Source organism: Ambystoma mexicanum, chromosome 4p, assembly GCF_040938575.1.
Source record: "Ambystoma mexicanum isolate Mex_15411 chromosome 4p, UKY_AmexF1_1, whole genome shotgun sequence".
Lineage (NCBI taxonomy): Eukaryota > Metazoa > Chordata > Amphibia > Caudata > Ambystomatidae > Ambystoma > Ambystoma mexicanum.
The window spans coordinates 845,474,170-845,494,169 of NC_090927.1; the positions used below are offsets into that span (position 1 = coordinate 845,474,170).

The following is a 20,000-nucleotide window of genomic DNA, read 5'->3' on the forward strand; positions in this document are numbered from 1 at the left end:
GAAGTTGCGCAATTACTAATCATGGAGCACAAAAAAGCCTACAGCACCTGGTATTCCCAGGCAGTCTCCCATCCAGGTACTAACTAGGCCTGACCCTGCTTAGCTTCCGAGATCGGGCGCATTCAGTGTGGTGTGGCCGAAGGCTCTGGGCCTAGTGAGTTTTGTACTTTTAAGCATCTAGTCGGCTAGACCTTGCAGTTTTGAAAGGCAATTGTGAAATGGCTCACTTCCTGAACTTGGAGCACAAAAAAGCCTACAGCACCTGGTATTCCCAGGCGGTCTCCCATCCAGGTACTAACGAGGCCCGACACTGCTTAGCTTCCGAGATCAGACGAGATCGGGCGCATTCAGTGTGGTGTGGCCGTAGGCTCTGGTTCTTGTGAGTTTTGTACTTTTAAGCATCTAGTCGGCTAGACCTTGCAGTTTTGAAAGGCAATTGAGAAATGGCTCACTTCCTGAACTTGGAGTACAAAAAAGCCTACAGCACCTGGTATTCCCAGGCGGTCTTCCATCCAGGTACTAACTAGGCCCGACACTGCTTAGCTTCTGAGATCAGACGAGATCAGGCACATTCAGTGTGGTGTGGCCGTAGGCTCTGGGCCTACTGAGTTTTGTACTTTTAAGCATCTAGTCGGCTAGACCTTGCAGTTTTAAAAGGCAATTGAGAAAGGGCTCACTTCCTGAACTTGGAGCACAAAAAAGCCTACAGCACCTGGTATTCCCAGGCGGTCTCCCATCCAGGTACTAACTAGGCCTGACACTGCTTAACTTCCGAGATCAGTCGAGATCGGGTGCATTCAGTGTGGTGTGGCCGTAGGCTCTAGGAATGCTAAGAATATTACTCTTATGCATTTGCATTTAGTAAGCTAAGCCATGCAGCCACTTGCAACATGATACCACGCTCATCGCTCGATCAGGCTCGATCAGGCGAGATATATAAGACTGGTGGGCCCATTCAGGACTCCTATGTCTGGTAGGATAACTTTAATTCATCCATCCTGTGTCTGTTGCAGGGAGGTGGAGAGAACAATCAACACAATAATGGTTTTCTTTCATGCCTCTTGAAGGACTCAATATTCTCTGTACTGCATTACATGTGAAAGTCGATTTATTACCCATGAACACACTACCTGTATGCTAATTCTATGTAAAAAGGTAGCTCCAGCCCTCATGATGTTGTCCAACATTTCCGCTATAAAACGGGATACAATTATTTTGGAAACATACCAAATTTGAAAAATAATTGAGAAGTTGCGCAATTACTAATCATGGAGCACAAAAAAAGCCTACAGCACCTGGTATTCCCAGGCAGTCTCCCATCCAGGTACTAACTAGGCCCGACCCTGCTTAGCTTCCGAGATCGGGCGCATTCAGTGTGGTGTGGCCGTAGGCTCTGGGCCTAGTGAGTTTGTACTTTTAAGCATCTAGTCGGCTAGACCTTGCAGTTTTGAAAGGCAATTGTGAAATGGCTCACTTCCTGAACTTGGAGCACAAAAAAGCCTACAGCACCTGGTATTCCCAGGTGGTCTCCCATCCAGGTACTAACTAGGCCCGACACTGCTTAGCTTCCGAGATCAGACGAGATCGGGCGCATTCAGTGTGGTGTGGCCGTAGGCTCTGGGCTTAGTGAGTTTTGTACTTTTAAGCATCTAGTCGGCTAGACCTTGCAGTTTTGAAAGGCAATTGAGAAATGGCTCACTTCCTGAACTTGGAGCACAAAAAAGCCTACAGCACCTGGTATTCCCAGGTGGTCTCCCATCCAGGTACTAACTAGGCCCGACACTGCTTAGCTTCCGAGATCAGACGAGATCGGGCGCAATCAGTGTGGTGTGGCCGTAGGCTCTGGGCCTAGTGAGTTTTGTACTTTTAAGCATCTAGTCAGCTAGACCTTGCAGTTTTGAAAGGCAATTGAGAAATGGCTCACTTCCTGAACTTGGAGCACAAAAAAGCCTACAGCACCTGGTATTCCCAGGCGGTCTCCCATCCAGGTACTAACGAGGCCCGACACTGCTTAGCTTCCGAGATCAGACGAGATCGGGCGCATTCAGTGTGCTGTGGCCGTAGGCTCTGGTTCTTGTGAGTTTTGTACTTTTAAGCATCTAGTCGGCTAGACCTTGCAGTTTTGAAAGGCAATTGAGAAATGGCTCACTTCCTGAACTTGGAGTACAAAAAAGCCTACAGCACCTGGTATTCCCAGGCGGTCTTCCATCCAGGTACTAACTAGGCCCGACACTGCTTAGCTTCTGAGATCAGACGAGATCAGGCACATTCAGTGTGGTGTGGCCGTAGGCTCTGGGCCTAGTGAGTTTTGTACTTTTAAGCATCTAGTCGGCTAGACCTTGCAGTTTTAAAAGGCAATTGAGAAAGGGCTCACTTCCTGAACTTGGAGCACAAAAAAGCCTACAGCACCTGGTATTCCCAGGCGGTCTCCCATCCAGGTACTAACTAGGCCTGACACTGCTTAACTTCCGAGATCAGTCGAGATCGGGTGCATTCAGTGTGGTGTGGCCGTAGGCTCTAGGAATGCTAAGAATATTACTCTTATGCATTTGCATTTAGTAAGCTAAGCCATGCAGCCACTTGCAACATGATACCACGCTCATCGCTCGATCAGGCTCGATCAGGCGAGATATATAAGACTGGTGGGCCCATTCAGGACTCCTATGTCTGGTAGGATAACTTTAATTCATCCATCCTGTGTCTGTTGCAGGGAGGTGGAGAGAACAATCAACACAATAATGGTTTTCTTTCATGCCTCTTGAAGGACTCAATATTCTCTGTACTGCATTACATGTGAAAGTCGATTTATTACCCATGAACACACTACCTGTATGCTAATTCTATGTAAAAAGGTAGCTCCAGCCCTCATGATGTTGTCCAACATTTCCGCTATAAAACGGGATACAATTATTTTGGAAACATACCAAATTTGAAAAATAATTGAGAAGTTGCGCAATTACTAATCATGGAGCACAAAAAAGCCTACAGCACCTGGTATTCCCAGGCAGTCTCCCATCCAGGTACTAACTAGGCCTGACCCTGCTTAGCTTCCGAGATCAGGCGCATTCAGTGTGGTGTGGCCGTAGGCTCTGGGCCTAGTGAGTTTTGTACTTTTAAGCATCTAGTCGGCTAGACCTTGCAGTTTTGAAAGGCAATTGTGAAATGGCTCACTTCCTGAACTTGGAGCACAAAAAAGCCTACAGCACCTGGTATTCCCAGGTGGTCTCCCATCCAGGTACTAACTAGGCCCGACACTGCTTAGCTTCCGAGATCAGACGAGATCGGGCGCAATCAGTGTGGTGTGGCCGTAGGCTCTGGGCCTAGTGAGTTTTGTACTTTTAAGCATCTAGTCAGCTAGACCTTGCAGTTTTGAAAGGCAATTGAGAAATGGCTCACTTCCTGAACTTGGAGCACAAAAAAGCCTACAGCACCTGGTATTCCCAGGCGGTCTCCCATCCAGGTACTAACGAGGCCCGACACTGCTTAGCTTCCGAGATCGGGCGCAATCAGTGTGGTGTGGCCGTAGGCTCTGGGCCTAGTGAGTTTTGTACTTTTAAGCATCTAGTCAGCTAGACCTTGCAATTTTGAAAGGCAATTGAGAAATGGCTCACTTCCTGAACTTGGAGCACAAAAAAGCCTACAGCACCTGGTATTCCCAGGCGGTCTCCCATCCAGGTACTAACGAGGCCCAACACTGCTTAGCTTCCGAGATCAGACGAGATCGGGCGCATTCAGTGTGGTGTGGCCGTAGGCTCTGGTTCTTGTGAGTTTTGTACTTTTAAGCATCTAGTCGGCTAGACCTTGCAGTTTTGAAAGGCAATTGAGAAATGGCTCACTTCCTGAACTTGGAGTACAAAAAAGCCTACAGCACCTGGTATTCCCAGGCGGTCTTCCATCCAGGTACTAACTAGGCCCGACACTGCTTAGCTTCTGAGATCAGACGAGATCAGGCACATTCAGTGTGGTGTGGCCGTAGGCTCTGGGCCTACTGAGTTTTGTACTTTTAAGCATCTAGTCGGCTAGACCTTGCAGTTTTAAAAGGCAATTGAGAAAGGGCTCACTTCCTGAACTTGGAGCACAAAAAAGCCTACAGCACCTGGTATTCCCAGGCGGTCTCCCATCCAGGTACTAACTAGGCCTGACACTGCTTAACTTCCGAGATCAGTCGAGATCGGGTGCATTCAGTGTGGTGTGGCCGTAGGCTCTAGGAATGCTAAGAATATTACTCTTATGCATTTGCATTTAGTAAGCTAAGCCATGCAGCCACTTGCAACATGATACCACGCTCATCGCTCGATCAGCGCTCGATCAGGCTCGATCAGGCGAGATATATAAGACTGGTGGGCCCATTCAGGACTCCTATGTCTGGTAGGATAACTTTAATTCATCCATCCTGTGTCTGTTGCAGGGAGGTGGAGAGAACAATCAACACAATAATGGTTTTCTTTCATGCCTCTTGAAGGACTCAATATTCTCTGTACTGCATTACATGTGAAAGTTGATTTATTACCCATGAACACACTACCTGTATGCTAATTCTATGTAAAAAGGTAGCTCCAGCCCTCATGATGTTGTCCAACATTTCCGCTATAAAACGGGATACAATTATTTTGGAAACATACCAAATTTGAAAAATAATTGAGAAGTTGCGCAATTACTAATCATGGAGCACAAAAAAAGCCTACAGCACCTGGTATTCCCAGGCAGTCTCCCATCCAGGTACTAACTAGGCCCGACCCTGCTTAGCTTCCGAGATCGGGCGCATTCAGTGTGGTGTGGCCGTAGGCTCTGGGCCTAGTGAGTTTGTACTTTTAAGCATCTAGTCGGCTAGACCTTGCAGTTTTGAAAGGCAATTGTGAAATGGCTCACTTCCTGAACTTGGAGCACAAAAAAGCCTACAGCACCTGGTATTCCCAGGTGGTCTCCCATCCAGGTACTAACTAGGCCCGACACTGCTTAGCTTCCGAGATCAGACGAGATCGGGCGCAATCAGTGTGGTGTGGCCGTAGGCTCTGGGCCTAGTGAGTTTTGTACTTTTAAGCATCTAGTCAGCTAGACCTTGCAGTTTTGAAAGGCAATTGAGAAATGGCTCACTTCCTGAACTTGGAGCACAAAAAAGCCTACAGCACCTGGTATTCCCAGGCGGTCTCCCATCCAGGTACTAACAAGGCCCGACACTGCTTAGCTTCCGAGATCAGACGAGATCGGGCGCATTCAGTGTGCTGTGGCCGTAGGCTCTGGTTCTTGTGAGTTTTGTACTTTTAAGCATCTAGTCGGCTAGACCTTGCAGTTTTGAAAGGCAATTGAGAAATGGCTCACTTCCTGAACTTGGAGTACAAAAAAGCCTACAGCACCTGGTATTCCCAGGCGGTCTCCCATCCAGGTACTAACTAGGCCTGACACTGCTTAACTTCCGAGATCAGTCGAGATCGGGTGCATTCAGTGTGGTGTGGCCGTAGGCTCTAGGAATGCTAAGAATATTACTCTTATGCATTTGCATTTAGTAAGCTAAGCCATGCAGCCACTTGCAACATGATACCACGCTCATCGCTCGATCAGGCTCGATCAGGCGAGATATATAAGACTGGTGGGCCCATTCAGGACTCCTATGTCTGGTAGGATAACTTTAATTCATCCATCCTGTGTCTGTTGCAGGGAGGTGGAGAGAACAATCAACACAATAATGGTTTTCTTTCATGCCTCTTGAAGGACTCAATATTCTCTGTACTGCATTACATGTGAAAGTCGATTTATTACCCATGAACACACTACCTGTATGCTAATTCTATGTAAAAAGGTAGCTCCAGCCCTCATGATGTTGTCCAACATTTCCGCTATAAAACGGGATACAATTATTTTGGAAACATACCAAATTTGAAAAATAATTGAGAAGTTGCGCAATTACTAATCATGGAGCACAAAAAAAGCCTACAGCACCTGGTATTCCCAGGCAGTCTCCCATCCAGGTACTAACTAGGCCAGACCCTGCTTAGCTTCCGAGATCGGGCGCATTCAGTGTGGTGTGGCCGTAGGCTCTGGGCCTAGTGAGTTTGTACTTTTAAGCATCTAGTCGGCTAGACCTTGCAGTTTTGAAAGGCAATTGTGAAATGGCTCACTTCCTGAACTTGGAGCACAAAAAAGCCTACAGCACCTGGTATTCCCAGGTGGTCTCCCATCCAGGTACTAACTAGGCCCGACACTGCTTAGCTTCCGAGATCAGACGAGATCGGGCGCATTCAGTGTGGTGTGGCCGTAGGCTCTGGGCTTAGTGAGTTTTGTACTTTTAAGCATCTAGTCGGCTAGACCTTGCAGTTTTGAAAGGCAATTGAGAAATGGCTCACTTCCTGAACTTGGAGCACAAAAAAGCCTACAGCACCTGGTATTCCCAGGTGGTCTCCCATCCAGGTACTAACTAGGCCCGACACTGCTTAGCTTCCGAGATCAGACGAGATCGGGCGCAATCAGTGTGGTGTGGCCGTAGGCTCTGGGCCTAGTGAGTTTTGTACTTTTAAGCATCTAGTCAGCTAGACCTTGCAGTTTTGAAAGGCAATTGAGAAATGGCTCACTTCCTGAACTTGGAGCACAAAAAAGCCTACAGCACCTGGTATTCCCAGGCGGTCTCCCATCCAGGTACTAACGAGGCCCGACACTGCTTAGCTTCCGAGATCAGACGAGATCGGGCGCATTCAGTGTGCTGTGGCCGTAGGCTCTGGTTCTTGTGAGTTTTGTACTTTTAAGCATCTAGTCGGCTAGACCTTGCAGTTTTGAAAGGCAATTGAGAAATGGCTCACTTCCTGAACTTGGAGTACAAAAAAGCCTACAGCACCTGGTATTCCCAGGCGGTCTTCCATCCAGGTACTAACTAGGCCCGACACTGCTTAGCTTCTGAGATCAGACGAGATGAGGCACATTCAGTGTGGTGTGGCCGTAGGCTCTGGGCCTAGTGAGTTTTGTACTTTTAAGCATCTAGTCGGCTAGACCTTGCAGTTTTAAAAGGCAATTGAGAAAGGGCTCACTTCCTGAACTTGGAGCACAAAAAAGCCTACAGCACCTGGTATTCCCAGGCGGTCTCCCATCCAGGTACTAACTAGGCCTGACACTGCTTAACTTCCGAGATCAGTCGAGATCGGGTGCATTCAGTGTGGTGTGGCCGTAGGCTCTAGGAATGCTAAGAATATTACTCTTATGCATTTGCATTTAGTAAGCTAAGCCATGCAGCCACTTGCAACATGATACCACGCTCATCGCTCGATCAGGCTCGATCAGGCGAGATATATAAGACTGGTGGGCCCATTCAGGACTCCTATGTCTGGTAGGATAACTTTAATTCATCCATCCTGTGTCTGTTGCAGGGAGGTGGAGAGAACAATCAACACAATAATGGTTTTCTTTCATGCCTCTTGAAGGACTCAATATTCTCTGTACTGCATTACATGTGAAAGTTGATTTATTACCCATGAACACACTACCTGTATGCTAATTCTATGTAAAAAGGTAGCTCCAGCCCTCATGATGTTGTCCAACATTTCCGCTATAAAACGGGATACAATTATTTTGGAAACATACCAAATTTGAAAAATAATTGAGAAGTTGCGCAATTACTAATCATGGAGCACAAAAAAAGCCTACAGCACCTGGTATTCCCAGGCAGTCTCCCATCCAGGTACTAACTAGGCCCGACCCTGCTTATCTTCCGAGATCGGGCGCATTCAGTGTGGTGTGGCCGTAGGCTCTGGGCCTAGTGAGTTTGTACTTTTAAGCATCTAGTCGGCTAGACCTTGCAGTTTTGAAAGGCAATTGTGAAATGGCTCACTTCCTGAACTTGGAGCACAAAAAAGCCTACAGCACCTGGTATTCCCAGGTGGTCTCCCATCCAGGTACTAACTAGGCCCGACACTGCTTAGCTTCCGAGATCAGACGAGATCGGGCGCAATCAGTGTGGTGTGGCCGTAGGCTCTGGGCCTAGTGAGTTTTGTACTTTTAAGCATCTAGTCAGCTAGACCTTGCAGTTTTGAAAGGCAATTGAGAAATGGCTCACTTCCTGAACTTGGAGCACAAAAAAGCCTACAGCACCTGGTATTCCCAGGCGGTCTCCCATCCAGGTACTAACAAGGCCCGACACTGCTTAGCTTCCGAGATCAGACGAGATCGGGCGCATTCAGTGTGCTGTGGCCGTAGGCTCTGGTTCTTGTGAGTTTTGTACTTTTAAGCATCTAGTCGGCTAGACCTTGCAGTTTTGAAAGGCAATTGAGAAATGGCTCACTTCCTGAACTTGGAGTACAAAAAAGCCTACAGCACCTGGTATTCCCAGGCGGTCTCCCATCCAGGTACTAACTAGGCCTGACACTGCTTAACTTCCGAGATCAGTCGAGATCGGGTGCATTCAGTGTGGTGTGGCCGTAGGCTCTAGGAATGCTAAGAATATTACTCTTATGCATTTGCATTTAGTAAGCTAAGCCATGCAGCCACTTGCAACATGATACCACGCTCATCGCTCGATCAGGCTCGATCAGGCGAGATATATAAGACTGGTGGGCCCATTCAGGACTCCTATGTCTGGTAGGATAACTTTAATTCATCCATCCTGTGTCTGTTGCAGGGAGGTGGAGAGAACAATCAACACAATAATGGTTTTCTTTCATGCCTCTTGAAGGACTCAATATTCTCTGTACTGCATTACATGTGAAAGTCGATTTATTACCCATGAACACACTACCTGTATGCTAATTCTATGTAAAAAGGTAGCTCCAGCCCTCATGATGTTGTCCAACATTTCCGCTATAAAACGGGATACAATTATTTTGGAAACATACCAAATTTGAAAAATAATTGAGAAGTTGCGCAATTACTAATCATGGAGCACAAAAAAAGCCTACAGCACCTGGTATTCCCAGGCAGTCTCCCATCCAGGTACTAACTAGGCCAGACCCTGCTTAGCTTCCGAGATCGGGCGCATTCAGTGTGGTGTGGCCGTAGGCTCTGGGCCTAGTGAGTTTGTACTTTTAAGCATCTAGTCGGCTAGACCTTGCAGTTTTGAAAGGCAATTGTGAAATGGCTCACTTCCTGAACTTGGAGCACAAAAAAGCCTACAGCACCTGGTATTCCCAGGTGGTCTCCCATCCAGGTACTAACTAGGCCCGACACTGCTTAGCTTCCGAGATCAGACGAGATCGGGCGCATTCAGTGTGGTGTGGCCGTAGGCTCTGGGCTTAGTGAGTTTTGTACTTTTAAGCATCTAGTCGGCTAGACCTTGCAGTTTTGAAAGGCAATTGAGAAATGGCTCACTTCCTGAACTTGGAGCACAAAAAAGCCTACAGCACCTGGTATTCCCAGGTGGTCTCCCAACCAGGTACTAACTAGGCCCGACACTGCTTAGCTTCCGAGATCAGACGAGATCGGGCGCAATCAGTGTGGTGTGGCCGTAGGCTCTGGGCCTAGTGAGTTTTGTACTTTTAAGCATCTAGTCAGCTAGACCTTGCAGTTTTGAAAGGCAATTGAGAAATGGCTCACTTCCTGAACTTGGAGCACAAAAAAGCCTACAGCACCTGGTATTCCCAGGCGGTCTCCCATCCAGGTACTAACGAGGCCCGACACTGCTTAGCTTCCGAGATCAGACGAGATCGGGCGCATTCAGTGTGCTGTGGCCGTAGGCTCTGGTTCTTGTGAGTTTTGTACTTTTAAGCATCTAGTCGGCTAGACCTTGCAGTTTTGAAAGGCAATTGAGAAATGGCTCACTTCCTGAACTTGGAGTACAAAAAAGCCTACAGCACCTGGTATTCCCAGGCGGTCTTCCATCCAGGTACTAACTAGGCCCGACACTGCTTAGCTTCTGAGATCAGACGAGATCAGGCACATTCAGTGTGGTGTGGCCGTAGGCTCTGGGCCTAGTGAGTTTTGTACTTTTAAGCATCTAGTCGGCTAGACCTTGCAGTTTTAAAAGGCAATTGAGAAAGGGCTCACTTCCTGAACTTGGAGCACAAAAAAGCCTACAGCACCTGGTATTCCCAGGCGGTCTCCCATCCAGGTACTAACTAGGCCTGACACTGCTTAACTTCCGAGATCAGTCGAGATCGGGTGCATTCAGTGTGGTGTGGCCGTAGGCTCTAGGAATGCTAAGAATATTACTCTTATGCATTTGCATTTAGTAAGCTAAGCCATGCAGCCACTTGCAACATGATACCACGCTCATCGCTCGATCAGGCTCGATCAGGCGAGATATATAAGACTGGTGGGCCCATTCAGGACTCCTATGTCTGGTAGGATAACTTTAATTCATCCATCCTGTGTCTGTTGCAGGGAGGTGGAGAGAACAATCAACACAATAATGGTTTTCTTTCATGCCTCTTGAAGGACTCAATATTCTCTGTACTGCATTACATGTGAAAGTCGATTTATTACCCATGAACACACTACCTGTATGCTAATTCTATGTAAAAAGGTAGCTCCAGCCCTCATGATGTTGTCCAACATTTCCGCTATAAAACGGGATACAATTATTTTGGAAACATACCAAATTTGAAAAATAATTGAGAAGTTGCGCAATTACTAATCATGGAGCACAAAAAAGCCTACAGCACCTGGTATTCCCAGGCAGTCTCCCATCCAGGTACTAACTAGGCCTGACCCTGCTTAGCTTCCGAGATCGGGCGCATTCAGTGTGGTGTGGCCGTAGGCTCTGGGCCTAGTGAGTTTTGTACTTTTAAGCATCTAGTCGGCTAGACCTTGCAGTTTTGAAAGGCAATTGTGAAATGGCTCACTTCCTGAACTTGGAGCACAAAAAAGCCTACAGCACCTGGTATTCCCAGGTGGTCTCCCATCCAGGTACTAACTAGGCCCGACACTGCTTAGCTTCCGAGATCAGACGAGATCGGGCGCAATCAGTGTGGTGTGGCCGTAGGCTCTGGGCCTAGTGAGTTTTGTACTTTTAAGCATCTAGTCAGCTAGACCTTGCAGTTTTGAAAGGCAATTGAGAAATGGCTCACTTCCTGAACTTGGAGCACAAAAAAGCCTACAGCACCTGGTATTCCCAGGCGGTCTCCCATCCAGGTACTAACGAGGCCCGACACTGCTTAGCTTCCGAGATCGGGCGCAATCAGTGTGGTGTGGCCGTAGGCTCTGGGCCTAGTGAGTTTTGTACTTTTAAGCATCTAGTCAGCTAGACCTTGCAATTTTGAAAGGCAATTGAGAAATGGCTCACTTCCTGAACTTGGAGCACAAAAAAGCCTACAGCACCTGGTATTCCCAGGCGGTCTCCCATCCAGGTACTAACGAGGCCCGACACTGCTTAGCTTCCGAGATCAGACGAGATCGGGCGCATTCAGTGTGGTGTGGCCGTAGGCTCTGGTTCTTGTGAGTTTTGTACTTTTAAGCATCTAGTCGGCTAGACCTTGCAGTTTTGAAAGGCAATTGAGAAATGGCTCACTTCCTGAACTTGGAGTACAAAAAAGCCTACAGCACCTGGTATTCCCAGGCGGTCTTCCATCCAGGTACTAACTAGGCCCGACACTGCTTAGCTTCTGAGATCAGACGAGATCAGGCACATTCAGTGTGGTGTGGCCGTAGGCTCTGGGCCTACTGAGTTTTGTACTTTTAAGCATCTAGTCGGCTAGACCTTGCAGTTTTAAAAGGCAATTGAGAAAGGGCTCACTTCCTGAACTTGGAGCACAAAAAAGCCTACAGCACCTGGTATTCCCAGGCGGTCTCCCATCCAGGTACTAACTAGGCCTGACACTGCTTAACTTCCGAGATCAGTCGAGATCGGGTGCATTCAGTGTGGTGTGGCCGTAGGCTCTAGGAATGCTAAGAATATTACTCTTATGCATTTGCATTTAGTAAGCTAAGCCATGCAGCCACTTGCAACATGATACCACGCTCATCGCTCGATCAGGCTCGATCAGGCGAGATATATAAGACTGGTGGGCCCATTCAGGACTCCTATGTCTGGTAGGATAACTTTAATTCATCCATCCTGTGTCTGTTGCAGGGAGGTGGAGAGAACAATCAACACAATAATGGTTTTCTTTCATGCCTCTTGAAGGACTCAATATTCTCTGTACTGCATTACATGTGAAAGTCGATTTATTACCCATGAACACACTACCTGTATGCTAATTCTATGTAAAAAGGTAGCTCCAGCCCTCATGATGTTGTCCAACATTTCCGCTATAAAACGGGATACAATTATTTTGGAAACATACCAAATTTGAAAAATAATTGAGAAGTTGCGCAATTACTAATCATGGAGCACAAAAAAAGCCTACAGCACCTGGTATTCCCAGGCAGTCTCCCATCCAGGTACTAACTAGGCCCGACCCTGCTTAGCTTCCGAGATCGGGCGCATTCAGTGTGGTGTGGCCGTAGGCTCTGGGCCTAGTGAGTTTGTACTTTTAAGCATCTAGTCGGCTAGACCTTGCAGTTTTGAAAGGCAATTGTGAAATGGCTCACTTCCTGAACTTGGAGCACAAAAAAGCCTACAGCACCTGGTATTCCCAGGTGGTCTCCCATCCAGGTACTAACTAGGCCCGACACTGCTTAGCTTCCGAGATCAGACGAGATCGGGCGCAATCAGTGTGGTGTGGCCGTAGGCTCTGGGCCTAGTGAGTTTTGTACTTTTAAGCATCTAGTCAGCTAGACCTTGCAGTTTTGAAAGGCAATTGAGAAATGGCTCACTTCCTGAACTTGGAGCACAAAAAAGCCTACAGCACCTGGTATTCCCAGGCGGTCTCCCATCCAGGTACTAACGAGGCCCGACACTGCTTAGCTTCCGAGATCAGACGAGATCGGGCGCATTCAGTGTGCTGTGGCCGTAGGCTCTGGTTCTTGTGAGTTTTGTACTTTTAAGCATCTAGTCGGCTAGACCTTGCAGTTTTGAAAGGCAATTGAGAAATGGCTCACTTCCTGAACTTGGAGTACAAAAAAGCCTACAGCACCTGGTATTCCCAGGCGGTCTCCCATCCAGGTACTAACTAGGCCTGACACTGCTTAACTTCCGAGATCAGTCGAGATCGGGTGCATTCAGTGTGGTGTGGCCGTAGGCTCTAGGAATGCTAAGAATATTACTCTTATGCATTTGCATTTAGTAAGCTAAGCCATGCAGCCACTTGCAACATGATACCACGCTCATCGCTCGATCAGGCTCGATCAGGCGAGATATATAAGACTGGTGGGCCCATTCAGGACTCCTATGTCTGGTAGGATAACTTTAATTCATCCATCCTGTGTCTGTTGCAGGGAGGTGGAGAGAACAATCAACACAATAATGGTTTTCTTTCATGCCTCTTGAAGGACTCAATATTCTCTGTACTGCATTACATGTGAAAGTCGATTTATTACCCATGAACACACTACCTGTATGCTAATTCTATGTAAAAAGGTAGCTCCAGCCCTCATGATGTTGTCCAACATTTCCGCTATAAAACGGGATACAATTATTTTGGAAACATACCAAATTTGAAAAATAATTGAGAAGTTGCGCAATTACTAATCATGGAGCACAAAAAAAGCCTACAGCACCTGGTATTCCCAGGCAGTCTCCCATCCAGGTACTAACTAGGCCAGACCCTGCTTAGCTTCCGAGATCGGGCGCATTCAGTGTGGTGTGGCCGTAGGCTCTGGGCCTAGTGAGTTTGTACTTTTAAGCATCTAGTCGGCTAGACCTTGCAGTTTTGAAAGGCAATTGTGAAATGGCTCACTTCCTGAACTTGGAGCACAAAAAAGCCTACAGCACCTGGTATTCCCAGGTGGTCTCCCATCCAGGTACTAACTAGGCCCGACACTGCTTAGCTTCCGAGATCAGACGAGATCGGGCGCATTCAGTGTGGTGTGGCCGTAGGCTCTGGGCTTAGTGAGTTTTGTACTTTTAAGCATCTAGTCGGCTAGACCTTGCAGTTTTGAAAGGCAATTGAGAAATGGCTCACTTCCTGAACTTGGAGCACAAAAAAGCCTACAGCACCTGGTATTCCCAGGTGGTCTCCCATCCAGGTACTAACTAGGCCCGACACTGCTTAGCTTCCGAGATCAGACGAGATCGGGCGCAATCAGTGTGGTGTGGCCGTAGGCTCTGGGCCTAGTGAGTTTTGTACTTTTAAGCATCTAGTCAGCTAGACCTTGCAGTTTTGAAAGGCAATTGAGAAATGGCTCACTTCCTGAACTTGGAGCACAAAAAAGCCTACAGCACCTGGTATTCCCAGGCGGTCTCCCATCCAGGTACTAACGAGGCCCGACACTGCTTAGCTTCCGAGATCAGACGAGATCGGGCGCATTCAGTGTGCTGTGGCCGTAGGCTCTGGTTCTTGTGAGTTTTGTACTTTTAAGCATCTAGTCGGCTAGACCTTGCAGTTTTGAAAGGCAATTGAGAAATGGCTCACTTCCTGAACTTGGAGTACAAAAAAGCCTACAGCACCTGGTATTCCCAGGCGGTCTTCCATCCAGGTACTAACTAGGCCCGACACTGCTTAGCTTCTGAGATCAGACGAGATGAGGCACATTCAGTGTGGTGTGGCCGTAGGCTCTGGGCCTAGTGAGTTTTGTACTTTTAAGCATCTAGTCGGCTAGACCTTGCAGTTTTAAAAGGCAATTGAGAAAGGGCTCACTTCCTGAACTTGGAGCACAAAAAAGCCTACAGCACCTGGTATTCCCAGGCGGTCTCCCATCCAGGTACTAACTAGGCCTGACACTGCTTAACTTCCGAGATCAGTCGAGATCGGGTGCATTCAGTGTGGTGTGGCCGTAGGCTCTAGGAATGCTAAGAATATTACTCTTATGCATTTGCATTTAGTAAGCTAAGCCATGCAGCCACTTGCAACATGATACCACGCTCATCGCTCGATCAGGCTCGATCAGGCGAGATATATAAGACTGGTGGGCCCATTCAGGACTCCTATGTCTGGTAGGATAACTTTAATTCATCCATCCTGTGTCTGTTGCAGGGAGGTGGAGAGAACAATCAACACAATAATGGTTTTCTTTCATGCCTCTTGAAGGACTCAATATTCTCTGTACTGCATTACATGTGAAAGTTGATTTATTACCCATGAACACACTACCTGTATGCTAATTCTATGTAAAAAGGTAGCTCCAGCCCTCATGATGTTGTCCAACATTTCCGCTATAAAACGGGATACAATTATTTTGGAAACATACCAAATTTGAAAAATAATTGAGAAGTTGCGCAATTACTAATCATGGAGCACAAAAAAAGCCTACAGCACCTGGTATTCCCAGGCAGTCTCCCATCCAGGTACTAACTAGGCCCGACCCTGCTTATCTTCCGAGATCGGGCGCATTCAGTGTGGTGTGGCCGTAGGCTCTGGGCCTAGTGAGTTTGTACTTTTAAGCATCTAGTCGGCTAGACCTTGCAGTTTTGAAAGGCAATTGTGAAATGGCTCACTTCCTGAACTTGGAGCACAAAAAAGCCTACAGCACCTGGTATTCCCAGGTGGTCTCCCATCCAGGTACTAACTAGGCCCGACACTGCTTAGCTTCCGAGATCAGACGAGATCGGGCGCAATCAGTGTGGTGTGGCCGTAGGCTCTGGGCCTAGTGAGTTTTGTACTTTTAAGCATCTAGTCAGCTAGACCTTGCAGTTTTGAAAGGCAATTGAGAAATGGCTCACTTCCTGAACTTGGAGCACAAAAAAGCCTACAGCACCTGGTATTCCCAGGCGGTCTCCCATCCAGGTACTAACAAGGCCCGACACTGCTTAGCTTCCGAGATCAGACGAGATCGGGCGCATTCAGTGTGCTGTGGCCGTAGGCTCTGGTTCTTGTGAGTTTTGTACTTTTAAGCATCTAGTCGGCTAGACCTTGCAGTTTTGAAAGGCAATTGAGAAATGGCTCACTTCCTGAACTTGGAGTACAAAAAAGCCTACAGCACCTGGTATTCCCAGGCGGTCTCCCATCCAGGTACTAACTAGGCCTGACACTGCTTAACTTCCGAGATCAGTCGAGATCGGGTGCATTCAGTGTGGTGTGGCCGTAGGCTCTAGGAATGCTAAGAATATTACTCTTATGCATTTGCATTTAGTAAGCTAAGCCATGCAGCCACTTGCAACATGATACCACGCTCATCGCTCGATCAGGCTCGATCAGGCGAGATATATAAGACTGGTGGGCCCATTCAGGACTCCTATGTCTGGTAGGATAACTTTAATTCATCCATCCTGTGTCTGTTGCAGGGAGGTGGAGAGAACAATCAACACAATAATGGTTTTCTTTCATGCCTCTTGAAGGACTCAATATTCTCTGTACTGCATTACATGTGAAAGTCGATTTATTACCCATGAACACACTACCTGTATGCTAATTCTATGTAAAAAGGTAGCTCCAGCCCTCATGATGTTGTCCAACATTTCCGCTATAAAACGGGATACAATTATTTTGGAAACATACCAAATTTGAAAAATAATTGAGAAGTTGCGCAATTACTAATCATGGAGCACAAAAAAAGCCTACAGCACCTGGTATTCCCAGGCAGTCTCCCATCCAGGTACTAACTAGGCCAGACCCTGCTTAGCTTCCGAGATCGGGCGCATTCAGTGTGGTGTGGCCGTAGGCTCTGGGCCTAGTGAGTTTGTACTTTTAAGCATCTAGTCGGCTAGACCTTGCAGTTTTGAAAGGCAATTGTGAAATGGCTCACTTCCTGAACTTGGAGCACAAAAAAGCCTACAGCACCTGGTATTCCCAGGTGGTCTCCCATCCAGGTACTAACTAGGCCCGACACTGCTTAGCTTCCGAGATCAGACGAGATCGGGCGCATTCAGTGTGGTGTGGCCGTAGGCTCTGGGCTTAGTGAGTTTTGTACTTTTAAGCATCTAGTCGGCTAGACCTTGCAGTTTTGAAAGGCAATTGAGAAATGGCTCACTTCCTGAACTTGGAGCACAAAAAAGCCTACAGCACCTGGTATTCCCAGGTGGTCTCCCAACCAGGTACTAACTAGGCCCGACACTGCTTAGCTTCCGAGATCAGACGAGATCGGGCGCAATCAGTGTGGTGTGGCCGTAGGCTCTGGGCCTAGTGAGTTTTGTACTTTTAAGCATCTAGTCAGCTAGACCTTGCAGTTTTGAAAGGCAATTGAGAAATGGCTCACTTCCTGAACTTGGAGCACAAAAAAGCCTACAGCACCTGGTATTCCCAGGCGGTCTCCCATCCAGGTACTAACGAGGCCCGACACTGCTTAGCTTCCGAGATCAGACGAGATCGGGCGCATTCAGTGTGCTGTGGCCGTAGGCTCTGGTTCTTGTGAGTTTTGTACTTTTAAGCATCTAGTCGGCTAGACCTTGCAGTTTTGAAAGGCAATTGAGAAATGGCTCACTTCCTGAACTTGGAGTACAAAAAAGCCTACAGCACCTGGTATTCCCAGGCGGTCTTCCATCCAGGTACTAACTAGGCCCGACACTGCTTAGCTTCTGAGATCAGACGAGATCAGGCACATTCAGTGTGGTGTGGCCGTAGGCTCTGGGCCTAGTGAGTTTTGTACTTTTAAGCATCTAGTCGGCTAGACCTTGCAGTTTTAAAAGGCAATTGAGAAAGGGCTCACTTCCTGAACTTGGAGCACAAAAAAGCCTACAGCACCTGGTATTCCCAGGCGGTCTCCCATCCAGGTACTAACTAGGCCTGACACTGCTTAACTTCCGAGATCAGTCGAGATCGGGTGCATTCAGTGTGGTGTGGCCGTAGGCTCTAGGAATGCTAAGAATATTACTCTTATGCATTTGCATTTAGTAAGCTAAGCCATGCAGCCACTTGCAACATGATACCACGCTCATCGCTCGATCAGGCTCGATCAGGCGAGATATATAAGACTGGTGGGCCCATTCAGGACTCCTATGTCTGGTAGGATAACTTTAATTCATCCATCCTGTGTCTGTTGCAGGGAGGTGGAGAGAACAATCAACACAATAATGGTTTTCTTTCATGCCTCTTGAAGGACTCAATATTCTCTGTACTGCATTACATGTGAAAGTCGATTTATTACCCATGAACACACTACCTGTATGCTAATTCTATGTAAAAAGGTAGCTCCAGCCCTCATGATGTTGTCCAACATTTCCGCTATAAAACGGGATACAATTATTTTGGAAACATACCAAATTTGAAAAATAATTGAGAAGTTGCGCAATTACTAATCATGGAGCACAAAAAAGCCTACAGCACCTGGTATTCCCAGGCAGTCTCCCATCCAGGTACTAACTAGGCCTGACCCTGCTTAGCTTCCGAGATCGGGCGCATTCAGTGTGGTGTGGCCGTAGGCTCTGGGCCTAGTGAGTTTTGTACTTTTAAGCATCTAGTCGGCTAGACCTTGCAGTTTTGAAAGGCAATTGTGAAATGGCTCACTTCCTGAACTTGGAGCACAAAAAAGCCTACAGCACCTGGTATTCCCAGGTGGTCTCCCATCCAGGTACTAACTAGGCCCGACACTGCTTAGCTTCCGAGATCAGACGAGATCGGGCGCAATCAGTGTGGTGTGGCCGTAGGCTCTGGGCCTAGTGAGTTTTGTACTTTTAAGCATCTAGTCAGCTAGACCTTGCAGTTTTGAAAGGCAATTGAGAAATGGCTCACTTCCTGAACTTGGAGCACAAAAAAGCCTACAGCACCTGGTATTCCCAGGCGGTCTCCCATCCAGGTACTAACGAGGCCCGACACTGCTTAGCTTCCGAGATCGGGCGCAATCAGTGTGGTGTGGCCGTAGGCTCTGGGCCTAGTGAGTTTTGTACTTTTAAGCATCTAGTCAGCTAGACCTTGCAATTTTGAAAGGCAATTGAGAAATGGCTCACTTCCTGAACTTGGAGCACAAAAAAGCCTACAGCACCTGGTATTCCCAGGCGGTCTCCCATCCAGGTACTAACGAGGCCCGACACTGCTTAGCTTCCGAGATCAGACGAGATCGGGCGCATTCAGTGTGGTGTGGCCGTAGGCTCTGGTTCTTGTGAGTTTTGTACTTTTAAGCATCTAGTCGGCTAGACCTTGCAGTTTTGAAAGGCAATTGAGAAATGGCTCACTTCCTGAACTTGGAGTACAAAAAAGCCTACAGCACCTGGTATTCCCAGGCGGTCTTCCATCCAGGTACTAACTAGGCCCGACACTGCTTAGCTTCTGAGATCAGACGAGATCAGGCACATTCAGTGTGGTGTGGCCGTAGGCTCTGGGCCTACTGAGTTTTGTACTTTTAAGCATCTAGTCGGCTAGACCTTGCAGTTTTAAAAGGCAATTGAGAAAGGGCTCACTTCCTGAACTTGGAGCACAAAAAAGCCTACAGCACCTGGTATTCCCAGGCGGTCTCCCATCCAGGTACTAACTAGGCCTGACACTGCTTAACTTCCGAGATCAGTCGAGATCGGGTGCATTCAGTGTGGTGTGGCCGTAGGCTCTAGGAATGCTAAGAATATTACTCTTATGCATTTGCATTTAGTAAGCTAAGCCATGCAGCCACTTGCAACATGATACCACGCTCATCGCTCGATCAGGCTCGATCAGGCGAGATATATAAGACTGGTGGGCCCATTCAGGACTCCTATGTCTGGTAGGATAACTTTAATTCATCCATCCTGTGTCTGTTGCAGGGAGGTGGAGAGAACAATCAACACAATAATGGTTTTCTTTCATGCCTCTTGAAGGACTCAATATTCTCTGTACTGCATTACATGTGAAAGTCGATTTATTACCCATGAACACACTACCTGTATGCTAATTCTATGTAAAAAGGTAGCTCCAGCCCTCATGATGTTGTCCAACATTTCCGCTATAAAACGGGATACAATTATTTTGGAAACATACCAAATTTGAAAAATAATTGAGAAGTTGCGCAATTACTAATCATGGAGCACAAAAAAAGCCTACAGCACCTGGTATTCCCAGGCAGTCTCCCATCCAGGTACTAACTAGGCCCGACCCTGCTTAGCTTCCGAGATCGGGCGCATTCAGTGTGGTGTGGCCGTAGGCTCTGGGCCTAGTGAGTTTGTACTTTTAAGCATCTAGTCGGCTAGACCTTGCAGTTTTGAAAGG

The 20,000-nt window shown here is 47.5% G+C and overlaps 50 non-coding genes and 19 pseudogenes across 50 annotated transcripts; all 69 read right to left on the reverse strand.

Annotated features, from left to right (window-relative positions):
- Nucleotides 1-35: 35 nt before the first annotated feature.
- LOC138459304 (5S ribosomal RNA) lies at nucleotides 36-144 on the reverse strand (annotated as a pseudogene).
- Nucleotides 145-250: 106 nt separating this feature from the next.
- On the reverse strand, nucleotides 251-369 carry LOC138462394 (5S ribosomal RNA). The gene has a single exon (XR_011264994.1). It is a non-coding gene; the product is annotated as a 5S ribosomal RNA (ribosomal RNA).
- Nucleotides 370-475: 106 nt separating this feature from the next.
- LOC138464511 (5S ribosomal RNA) lies at nucleotides 476-594 on the reverse strand. The gene has a single exon (XR_011267091.1). It is a non-coding gene; the product is annotated as a 5S ribosomal RNA (ribosomal RNA).
- A 106-nt stretch (nucleotides 595-700) lies between these two features.
- LOC138464123 (5S ribosomal RNA) lies at nucleotides 701-819 on the reverse strand. Its single transcript, XR_011266704.1, has one exon. It is a non-coding gene; the product is annotated as a 5S ribosomal RNA (ribosomal RNA).
- Nucleotides 820-1,283: 464 nt separating this feature from the next.
- On the reverse strand, nucleotides 1,284-1,392 carry LOC138457397 (5S ribosomal RNA; annotated as a pseudogene).
- A 105-nt stretch (nucleotides 1,393-1,497) lies between these two features.
- LOC138461598 (5S ribosomal RNA) lies at nucleotides 1,498-1,616 on the reverse strand. Its single transcript, XR_011264211.1, has one exon. It is a non-coding gene; the product is annotated as a 5S ribosomal RNA (ribosomal RNA).
- Nucleotides 1,617-1,722: 106 nt separating this feature from the next.
- Nucleotides 1,723-1,841, reverse strand: LOC138460847 (5S ribosomal RNA). Its single transcript, XR_011263507.1, has one exon. It is a non-coding gene; the product is annotated as a 5S ribosomal RNA (ribosomal RNA).
- Nucleotides 1,842-1,947: 106 nt separating this feature from the next.
- LOC138454191 (5S ribosomal RNA) lies at nucleotides 1,948-2,066 on the reverse strand. Its single transcript, XR_011260879.1, has one exon. It is a non-coding gene; the product is annotated as a 5S ribosomal RNA (ribosomal RNA).
- A 106-nt stretch (nucleotides 2,067-2,172) lies between these two features.
- LOC138464512 (5S ribosomal RNA) lies at nucleotides 2,173-2,291 on the reverse strand. The gene has a single exon (XR_011267092.1). It is a non-coding gene; the product is annotated as a 5S ribosomal RNA (ribosomal RNA).
- Nucleotides 2,292-2,397: 106 nt separating this feature from the next.
- Nucleotides 2,398-2,516, reverse strand: LOC138464124 (5S ribosomal RNA). Its single transcript, XR_011266706.1, has one exon. It is a non-coding gene; the product is annotated as a 5S ribosomal RNA (ribosomal RNA).
- Nucleotides 2,517-2,979: 463 nt separating this feature from the next.
- On the reverse strand, nucleotides 2,980-3,088 carry LOC138459226 (5S ribosomal RNA; annotated as a pseudogene).
- Nucleotides 3,089-3,194: 106 nt separating this feature from the next.
- Nucleotides 3,195-3,313, reverse strand: LOC138460848 (5S ribosomal RNA). The gene has a single exon (XR_011263508.1). It is a non-coding gene; the product is annotated as a 5S ribosomal RNA (ribosomal RNA).
- A 106-nt stretch (nucleotides 3,314-3,419) lies between these two features.
- Nucleotides 3,420-3,528, reverse strand: LOC138456315 (5S ribosomal RNA; annotated as a pseudogene).
- Nucleotides 3,529-3,634: 106 nt separating this feature from the next.
- On the reverse strand, nucleotides 3,635-3,753 carry LOC138461185 (5S ribosomal RNA). Its single transcript, XR_011263816.1, has one exon. It is a non-coding gene; the product is annotated as a 5S ribosomal RNA (ribosomal RNA).
- A 106-nt stretch (nucleotides 3,754-3,859) lies between these two features.
- Nucleotides 3,860-3,978, reverse strand: LOC138464513 (5S ribosomal RNA). Its single transcript, XR_011267093.1, has one exon. It is a non-coding gene; the product is annotated as a 5S ribosomal RNA (ribosomal RNA).
- A 106-nt stretch (nucleotides 3,979-4,084) lies between these two features.
- Nucleotides 4,085-4,203, reverse strand: LOC138464126 (5S ribosomal RNA). The gene has a single exon (XR_011266708.1). It is a non-coding gene; the product is annotated as a 5S ribosomal RNA (ribosomal RNA).
- A 475-nt stretch (nucleotides 4,204-4,678) lies between these two features.
- On the reverse strand, nucleotides 4,679-4,787 carry LOC138457398 (5S ribosomal RNA; annotated as a pseudogene).
- A 105-nt stretch (nucleotides 4,788-4,892) lies between these two features.
- Nucleotides 4,893-5,011, reverse strand: LOC138460849 (5S ribosomal RNA). Its single transcript, XR_011263509.1, has one exon. It is a non-coding gene; the product is annotated as a 5S ribosomal RNA (ribosomal RNA).
- A 106-nt stretch (nucleotides 5,012-5,117) lies between these two features.
- On the reverse strand, nucleotides 5,118-5,236 carry LOC138465162 (5S ribosomal RNA). The gene has a single exon (XR_011267736.1). It is a non-coding gene; the product is annotated as a 5S ribosomal RNA (ribosomal RNA).
- A 106-nt stretch (nucleotides 5,237-5,342) lies between these two features.
- On the reverse strand, nucleotides 5,343-5,461 carry LOC138464127 (5S ribosomal RNA). The gene has a single exon (XR_011266709.1). It is a non-coding gene; the product is annotated as a 5S ribosomal RNA (ribosomal RNA).
- Nucleotides 5,462-5,925: 464 nt separating this feature from the next.
- LOC138458905 (5S ribosomal RNA) lies at nucleotides 5,926-6,034 on the reverse strand (annotated as a pseudogene).
- A 105-nt stretch (nucleotides 6,035-6,139) lies between these two features.
- LOC138461610 (5S ribosomal RNA) lies at nucleotides 6,140-6,258 on the reverse strand. The gene has a single exon (XR_011264222.1). It is a non-coding gene; the product is annotated as a 5S ribosomal RNA (ribosomal RNA).
- A 106-nt stretch (nucleotides 6,259-6,364) lies between these two features.
- On the reverse strand, nucleotides 6,365-6,483 carry LOC138460850 (5S ribosomal RNA). Its single transcript, XR_011263510.1, has one exon. It is a non-coding gene; the product is annotated as a 5S ribosomal RNA (ribosomal RNA).
- A 106-nt stretch (nucleotides 6,484-6,589) lies between these two features.
- On the reverse strand, nucleotides 6,590-6,708 carry LOC138454192 (5S ribosomal RNA). Its single transcript, XR_011260880.1, has one exon. It is a non-coding gene; the product is annotated as a 5S ribosomal RNA (ribosomal RNA).
- A 106-nt stretch (nucleotides 6,709-6,814) lies between these two features.
- Nucleotides 6,815-6,933, reverse strand: LOC138455391 (5S ribosomal RNA; annotated as a pseudogene).
- Nucleotides 6,934-7,039: 106 nt separating this feature from the next.
- Nucleotides 7,040-7,158, reverse strand: LOC138464128 (5S ribosomal RNA). The gene has a single exon (XR_011266710.1). It is a non-coding gene; the product is annotated as a 5S ribosomal RNA (ribosomal RNA).
- A 464-nt stretch (nucleotides 7,159-7,622) lies between these two features.
- LOC138457869 (5S ribosomal RNA) lies at nucleotides 7,623-7,731 on the reverse strand (annotated as a pseudogene).
- A 105-nt stretch (nucleotides 7,732-7,836) lies between these two features.
- On the reverse strand, nucleotides 7,837-7,955 carry LOC138460852 (5S ribosomal RNA). The gene has a single exon (XR_011263512.1). It is a non-coding gene; the product is annotated as a 5S ribosomal RNA (ribosomal RNA).
- Nucleotides 7,956-8,061: 106 nt separating this feature from the next.
- Nucleotides 8,062-8,180, reverse strand: LOC138465163 (5S ribosomal RNA). The gene has a single exon (XR_011267737.1). It is a non-coding gene; the product is annotated as a 5S ribosomal RNA (ribosomal RNA).
- Nucleotides 8,181-8,286: 106 nt separating this feature from the next.
- Nucleotides 8,287-8,405, reverse strand: LOC138464129 (5S ribosomal RNA). Its single transcript, XR_011266711.1, has one exon. It is a non-coding gene; the product is annotated as a 5S ribosomal RNA (ribosomal RNA).
- A 464-nt stretch (nucleotides 8,406-8,869) lies between these two features.
- On the reverse strand, nucleotides 8,870-8,978 carry LOC138458906 (5S ribosomal RNA; annotated as a pseudogene).
- A 105-nt stretch (nucleotides 8,979-9,083) lies between these two features.
- LOC138461622 (5S ribosomal RNA) lies at nucleotides 9,084-9,202 on the reverse strand. Its single transcript, XR_011264233.1, has one exon. It is a non-coding gene; the product is annotated as a 5S ribosomal RNA (ribosomal RNA).
- A 106-nt stretch (nucleotides 9,203-9,308) lies between these two features.
- LOC138462415 (5S ribosomal RNA) lies at nucleotides 9,309-9,427 on the reverse strand. The gene has a single exon (XR_011265013.1). It is a non-coding gene; the product is annotated as a 5S ribosomal RNA (ribosomal RNA).
- Nucleotides 9,428-9,533: 106 nt separating this feature from the next.
- On the reverse strand, nucleotides 9,534-9,652 carry LOC138454193 (5S ribosomal RNA). The gene has a single exon (XR_011260881.1). It is a non-coding gene; the product is annotated as a 5S ribosomal RNA (ribosomal RNA).
- A 106-nt stretch (nucleotides 9,653-9,758) lies between these two features.
- On the reverse strand, nucleotides 9,759-9,877 carry LOC138464514 (5S ribosomal RNA). The gene has a single exon (XR_011267094.1). It is a non-coding gene; the product is annotated as a 5S ribosomal RNA (ribosomal RNA).
- Nucleotides 9,878-9,983: 106 nt separating this feature from the next.
- Nucleotides 9,984-10,102, reverse strand: LOC138464131 (5S ribosomal RNA). Its single transcript, XR_011266712.1, has one exon. It is a non-coding gene; the product is annotated as a 5S ribosomal RNA (ribosomal RNA).
- A 463-nt stretch (nucleotides 10,103-10,565) lies between these two features.
- On the reverse strand, nucleotides 10,566-10,674 carry LOC138458491 (5S ribosomal RNA; annotated as a pseudogene).
- A 106-nt stretch (nucleotides 10,675-10,780) lies between these two features.
- LOC138460854 (5S ribosomal RNA) lies at nucleotides 10,781-10,899 on the reverse strand. Its single transcript, XR_011263513.1, has one exon. It is a non-coding gene; the product is annotated as a 5S ribosomal RNA (ribosomal RNA).
- A 106-nt stretch (nucleotides 10,900-11,005) lies between these two features.
- On the reverse strand, nucleotides 11,006-11,114 carry LOC138456316 (5S ribosomal RNA; annotated as a pseudogene).
- Nucleotides 11,115-11,220: 106 nt separating this feature from the next.
- Nucleotides 11,221-11,339, reverse strand: LOC138462396 (5S ribosomal RNA). Its single transcript, XR_011264995.1, has one exon. It is a non-coding gene; the product is annotated as a 5S ribosomal RNA (ribosomal RNA).
- Nucleotides 11,340-11,445: 106 nt separating this feature from the next.
- Nucleotides 11,446-11,564, reverse strand: LOC138464515 (5S ribosomal RNA). Its single transcript, XR_011267095.1, has one exon. It is a non-coding gene; the product is annotated as a 5S ribosomal RNA (ribosomal RNA).
- Nucleotides 11,565-11,670: 106 nt separating this feature from the next.
- On the reverse strand, nucleotides 11,671-11,789 carry LOC138464132 (5S ribosomal RNA). The gene has a single exon (XR_011266713.1). It is a non-coding gene; the product is annotated as a 5S ribosomal RNA (ribosomal RNA).
- A 464-nt stretch (nucleotides 11,790-12,253) lies between these two features.
- Nucleotides 12,254-12,362, reverse strand: LOC138457399 (5S ribosomal RNA; annotated as a pseudogene).
- Nucleotides 12,363-12,467: 105 nt separating this feature from the next.
- On the reverse strand, nucleotides 12,468-12,586 carry LOC138460855 (5S ribosomal RNA). The gene has a single exon (XR_011263514.1). It is a non-coding gene; the product is annotated as a 5S ribosomal RNA (ribosomal RNA).
- Nucleotides 12,587-12,692: 106 nt separating this feature from the next.
- Nucleotides 12,693-12,811, reverse strand: LOC138454194 (5S ribosomal RNA). The gene has a single exon (XR_011260882.1). It is a non-coding gene; the product is annotated as a 5S ribosomal RNA (ribosomal RNA).
- A 106-nt stretch (nucleotides 12,812-12,917) lies between these two features.
- On the reverse strand, nucleotides 12,918-13,036 carry LOC138464133 (5S ribosomal RNA). The gene has a single exon (XR_011266714.1). It is a non-coding gene; the product is annotated as a 5S ribosomal RNA (ribosomal RNA).
- A 464-nt stretch (nucleotides 13,037-13,500) lies between these two features.
- Nucleotides 13,501-13,609, reverse strand: LOC138458907 (5S ribosomal RNA; annotated as a pseudogene).
- A 105-nt stretch (nucleotides 13,610-13,714) lies between these two features.
- Nucleotides 13,715-13,833, reverse strand: LOC138461634 (5S ribosomal RNA). Its single transcript, XR_011264244.1, has one exon. It is a non-coding gene; the product is annotated as a 5S ribosomal RNA (ribosomal RNA).
- Nucleotides 13,834-13,939: 106 nt separating this feature from the next.
- Nucleotides 13,940-14,058, reverse strand: LOC138460856 (5S ribosomal RNA). Its single transcript, XR_011263515.1, has one exon. It is a non-coding gene; the product is annotated as a 5S ribosomal RNA (ribosomal RNA).
- Nucleotides 14,059-14,164: 106 nt separating this feature from the next.
- On the reverse strand, nucleotides 14,165-14,283 carry LOC138454195 (5S ribosomal RNA). Its single transcript, XR_011260883.1, has one exon. It is a non-coding gene; the product is annotated as a 5S ribosomal RNA (ribosomal RNA).
- Nucleotides 14,284-14,389: 106 nt separating this feature from the next.
- LOC138455392 (5S ribosomal RNA) lies at nucleotides 14,390-14,508 on the reverse strand (annotated as a pseudogene).
- Nucleotides 14,509-14,614: 106 nt separating this feature from the next.
- Nucleotides 14,615-14,733, reverse strand: LOC138464134 (5S ribosomal RNA). Its single transcript, XR_011266715.1, has one exon. It is a non-coding gene; the product is annotated as a 5S ribosomal RNA (ribosomal RNA).
- Nucleotides 14,734-15,197: 464 nt separating this feature from the next.
- LOC138457870 (5S ribosomal RNA) lies at nucleotides 15,198-15,306 on the reverse strand (annotated as a pseudogene).
- A 105-nt stretch (nucleotides 15,307-15,411) lies between these two features.
- Nucleotides 15,412-15,530, reverse strand: LOC138460857 (5S ribosomal RNA). The gene has a single exon (XR_011263516.1). It is a non-coding gene; the product is annotated as a 5S ribosomal RNA (ribosomal RNA).
- A 106-nt stretch (nucleotides 15,531-15,636) lies between these two features.
- Nucleotides 15,637-15,755, reverse strand: LOC138465164 (5S ribosomal RNA). The gene has a single exon (XR_011267739.1). It is a non-coding gene; the product is annotated as a 5S ribosomal RNA (ribosomal RNA).
- A 106-nt stretch (nucleotides 15,756-15,861) lies between these two features.
- LOC138464135 (5S ribosomal RNA) lies at nucleotides 15,862-15,980 on the reverse strand. The gene has a single exon (XR_011266717.1). It is a non-coding gene; the product is annotated as a 5S ribosomal RNA (ribosomal RNA).
- Nucleotides 15,981-16,444: 464 nt separating this feature from the next.
- LOC138458908 (5S ribosomal RNA) lies at nucleotides 16,445-16,553 on the reverse strand (annotated as a pseudogene).
- A 105-nt stretch (nucleotides 16,554-16,658) lies between these two features.
- LOC138461647 (5S ribosomal RNA) lies at nucleotides 16,659-16,777 on the reverse strand. Its single transcript, XR_011264256.1, has one exon. It is a non-coding gene; the product is annotated as a 5S ribosomal RNA (ribosomal RNA).
- Nucleotides 16,778-16,883: 106 nt separating this feature from the next.
- Nucleotides 16,884-17,002, reverse strand: LOC138462416 (5S ribosomal RNA). The gene has a single exon (XR_011265014.1). It is a non-coding gene; the product is annotated as a 5S ribosomal RNA (ribosomal RNA).
- Nucleotides 17,003-17,108: 106 nt separating this feature from the next.
- LOC138454196 (5S ribosomal RNA) lies at nucleotides 17,109-17,227 on the reverse strand. Its single transcript, XR_011260884.1, has one exon. It is a non-coding gene; the product is annotated as a 5S ribosomal RNA (ribosomal RNA).
- Nucleotides 17,228-17,333: 106 nt separating this feature from the next.
- LOC138464516 (5S ribosomal RNA) lies at nucleotides 17,334-17,452 on the reverse strand. The gene has a single exon (XR_011267096.1). It is a non-coding gene; the product is annotated as a 5S ribosomal RNA (ribosomal RNA).
- Nucleotides 17,453-17,558: 106 nt separating this feature from the next.
- LOC138464136 (5S ribosomal RNA) lies at nucleotides 17,559-17,677 on the reverse strand. The gene has a single exon (XR_011266718.1). It is a non-coding gene; the product is annotated as a 5S ribosomal RNA (ribosomal RNA).
- Nucleotides 17,678-18,140: 463 nt separating this feature from the next.
- On the reverse strand, nucleotides 18,141-18,249 carry LOC138458492 (5S ribosomal RNA; annotated as a pseudogene).
- Nucleotides 18,250-18,355: 106 nt separating this feature from the next.
- On the reverse strand, nucleotides 18,356-18,474 carry LOC138460858 (5S ribosomal RNA). Its single transcript, XR_011263517.1, has one exon. It is a non-coding gene; the product is annotated as a 5S ribosomal RNA (ribosomal RNA).
- A 106-nt stretch (nucleotides 18,475-18,580) lies between these two features.
- On the reverse strand, nucleotides 18,581-18,689 carry LOC138456317 (5S ribosomal RNA; annotated as a pseudogene).
- Nucleotides 18,690-18,795: 106 nt separating this feature from the next.
- On the reverse strand, nucleotides 18,796-18,914 carry LOC138462397 (5S ribosomal RNA). The gene has a single exon (XR_011264996.1). It is a non-coding gene; the product is annotated as a 5S ribosomal RNA (ribosomal RNA).
- A 106-nt stretch (nucleotides 18,915-19,020) lies between these two features.
- LOC138464519 (5S ribosomal RNA) lies at nucleotides 19,021-19,139 on the reverse strand. Its single transcript, XR_011267098.1, has one exon. It is a non-coding gene; the product is annotated as a 5S ribosomal RNA (ribosomal RNA).
- A 106-nt stretch (nucleotides 19,140-19,245) lies between these two features.
- LOC138464138 (5S ribosomal RNA) lies at nucleotides 19,246-19,364 on the reverse strand. Its single transcript, XR_011266720.1, has one exon. It is a non-coding gene; the product is annotated as a 5S ribosomal RNA (ribosomal RNA).
- Nucleotides 19,365-19,828: 464 nt separating this feature from the next.
- Nucleotides 19,829-19,937, reverse strand: LOC138457400 (5S ribosomal RNA; annotated as a pseudogene).
- Between the last annotated feature and the right edge of the window lie 63 nt (nucleotides 19,938-20,000).